Raw genomic sequence first — 3,678 nt, 5'->3', positions numbered from 1 at the left:
CTTAGGAACACTGAGGCAAAGAACTCGTTGAGGAGTTCAGCCTTGTCCCCCCTGGCCGTCACCAAATGCTTCTGCCCATTTCGTAGGGGTCCTATTCCTCGCTGGGCCTTCCTTTTACTCCCTATATATCTAAAAAACAATTTCTTGTTGTCCTTTACTTGGGATGCCATCCCCAGCTCCATGGTAGCTTTGGCCTGTCTAACTGCCTCCCTACAAGCACGAGCAGAGGAGGTATATTCGTCTTTGGTGATCTCTCCCTGTTTCCACTTTTTATGTGCTCCCCTTTTGGCCCTTAGGCTGCCCTGGATTTCTGCGGTCAGCCAGGGAAGCCTCCTGGCCCCTTTCCCTCTTTTACCCCGCATGGGGATTGTCTCGCTTTGTGCCCGAAGGATCGTTTCCTTAAGGCACAGCCACCCTTCTTGAGTGGCTTCTTGTCATTTATTTATCTTCAGACCCCACTGCTCAAAGCATTGTGTATGTAGTTTATACTTCTTGATCTTTCTCTACATCCATATACTTTCAATGCAGACTTGAGAGCGTTGCTTTCCCAAACTTCCCTTGATCCCTTTCTTCAGTCAAAGTTGGCAGGCTCGCTGCCTCCTATGCCTTCTCTAGGCTGCCTTCTGTACACGGAGTACCCTTTCAAACTTGCTTACACACAGACCCGGACACAGGCATGGGTGAACTGGGCGGCTGCCCAGGGCCTGGACAGAAAGGGGGCCCAAAAATGGAATTATTTTTCCCATTGTCTGATTATTGTTATCATTATCTCTGGTGATGGGGGGCCTGATACTAATAGTTTTCCCAGGGTCACCAGAAGTCTAGGTACGTCACTGCTTACACACCCACCATTTAAATGGCACGTCAGCATTCATTCCTGCAAGGTGCCATGCACAAAGTAAAATGAATGCACTAAAGATAAAAATCAACCAACCAACCAAACACCCAAGACAAAAAAAGTGCTCAGTATTGACAGGGTGCAAGAATTAGCATAAGATGCAACAAAAGTTTATTCTAAACTATATGTTAATACCTACACTGTAGCCTGCTCTGGAGAAAAAAAGTCGATTGTAATAATTCATGGAATAATGGCTTGCGATTTGAACCATCTTTTCTTGCTCGTCCACCACACTTTTTAAAAACACAATGGAAATGAATGTCTATAAGAAATCTGAAACACAAATTAGAATGTGTCATTAGAGTAGCAGTGCCATCTGGTGGGAGAAGAAGCTCAATTATTTTAAAAATACATTATCTATCTGCATGGGCAACACAAATGCAGAAGGAAAGGCAATTTTGGAAATGAAAAATTAATCTTGAGGTACAACTTTTTTTTTTTTTTAAAAGCAATAACATGCTAGATTTTCAGTGGACACTATTAAATATCTGAACTGTTGGGCAAAATTCTACCACCACTCATGGATTTGTTCATTATACAAAGAAGATGTCTTGAAAGTGGAAGAGGCAAGGATTTCTTAAGGTGATATCTTTTATTGGACCAACTACATAGTCGGGATAGAGACAGAGAAGCTTTCAAATGCAAGACATTTTTCTTTAGGTCTGAGCAGTGAGAGCCAGCACAGCACAGTAAACAAAAAACAGTTATAAGAGCAGAGGTGAGGGAAGAATTATTCCCAGGGGTAGTGGACAAATGATTAGAAGAAGCAAAAAACCATGATTACTGGGAGATCAGGGTCTATCAAAAGGGAGGAGGGACTTTCTCACTTTTTGTGCATGGAAGGAATCCAGGGATCGGGTCAGTTATAATGTCACAAGGCAGGGTAGATATGCACTTTTGCAGACTAACTAAATAAGATATATAGAGAGAGAATTTATCTTATTTAGTTAGTCTATAAAGGTGCATATCTATCTGCCTTCTGACTGACTGCGTTAAGTTCTTGGTTCTTAGTGTCCAGCCAGCTTCTGAATGTTTGTAACCGAGTTTCCTTTTAATGGTGTTTGGTAGACTTCCCTTGAGCATGAGGATAGTGAGGTCAGAGAGAAAGTGGTTGTTCTGTGAGAAATGTGCTCCTAATGGTGTGTTTTGCGTCTGCTTTTATTTTTTTTCTGAGAGAGTCCATTATGGTGCATAGTTTCTGTATAGTTTCACCCAAGTAGTTACCATGAGAGCACTTGATGTATTGGATCTGATGTATCATATTTTGGGAAAAGTGTGTATTGGAACCACAGATTCAGATGGTTTTGTTAAGGGGACGTTGATAATAGTAGCAGTGAAGACATGTTGGCAGGTTAAGCCTTTCTTGCTTAGGCAAGGCTGTGTTCTACTTGATGTCTGCTAGGTAGTGGGAAGTTTGCTTCTGATGATGAGTTAGGCAAGGTAAGGGGGTTATTTGAAGTCAGGAGCAGAGGGGCTGGGAATATTTTTCTTGTAGCCTTTGGTACACCTGGGGGGGTGTACCCTGTCCTCCGATGACAGTGGTTGTGGTCAGGCAGGGTGCTGAGTAAGGGGTCAGCTACTACAGCGGCTTCCTCCCCCCTCTATAGAGCTATGCCAAAACCAAATACTTAACTATGTACAATTTATTACAAGAATAAATACAGATGCTTAATATAAAACAGAATATTTACAAGGCTTAACATATAATACTATATATAATATTCCACAATTCACATATAATACCCATATACGAACCAAATAACCTATAACCTATACAACACAGTTAAACCATATAAACCCCCTTAAAGAATACCCCTAGCTATACAGCCCTTAACACAACAACATCAAAATAGGGAGTGCACTCAGCACCTCTGCAAGGGGTTTCCCTGAAGCCCCTCCCCTTTAGGGCCCTGGGATGTGGACACACCCCTCCTGCAATGGAGGGTGGAGGTGGCAGACCCTCCACACCCAGGTCAGCCTCCCCTGTGGGGCCCGCTTCCCCAGTAACTCACGCTTCCTCTCTGAAGAAGTCAAGGCTTATCCCTTGGTGGCCAATCCCACAAGAGCCTCTTCCCAGCGGTGCCTTCAGCTCTCCTCGACGACCTGGCTCCCTGCAATGGGCACCCAGAGCTCTCTCTCTCTCTCATGGGACCCAAACCCTTGCAGGCCCGGTCTCACACCGCGGGTTCTCCCCTTCACTGGGGCTCTTTTAGTTAAAAGTGGAGCTGCACTGTGGGGCTCCAGTCACTCAGCCTAGGGCCGGTGCTAATGTGAGCACCCACGAGCTGCTTCTAAGGCAGTTCTCCATGCATCAACCTGCGCACTGGGTGAGGCCTGAGCAGCCACGAGCTGCTACCAGGGCCAGCTCTCCGTGTGCCAATTGCACGTTGCAGGGCCCGAGTAGCCTTGAGCTGCTCCCAGGGCTAGCTCTCCATTTGCTGATCTGCACACCGACTGCCCAGCCGCTTGCTGGGTTCACAGGCTCAAGCTGCCTTGAGCGGCTCCTAGAGCCTGATCCCCATGTGCCAATTTGTGCACTGCTGAAGCTCAAGCAGGGTCCCGAGGATGGCCGTCTCTGGAGCTCCTCTCTCCTCACTGTCCCTCATCATGTCTCCCTAGCCTGCTGAGCACGGTCCCCTTTTATACTCTTCAGGGGCTCCACCTCCCAAAGTTCTCCGGACCTGGCTAGTACAGTTCCAATTCAGGTCCAGCTGCTCGTTGCCCCCTCCTTTCGGAAAAGGGCGGGACACTACTTCCCTTGTGCTGCCTCTGGATTGCTG

This window comes from Alligator sinensis, unplaced genomic scaffold (assembly GCF_000455745.1).
Source record: "Alligator sinensis unplaced genomic scaffold, ASM45574v1 scaffold213_1, whole genome shotgun sequence".
Taxonomy (NCBI): Eukaryota; Metazoa; Chordata; order Crocodylia; family Alligatoridae; genus Alligator; species Alligator sinensis.
The sequence above is the reverse complement of the archived record's forward strand: the minus strand, read 5'-3'. Positions refer to the sequence as shown.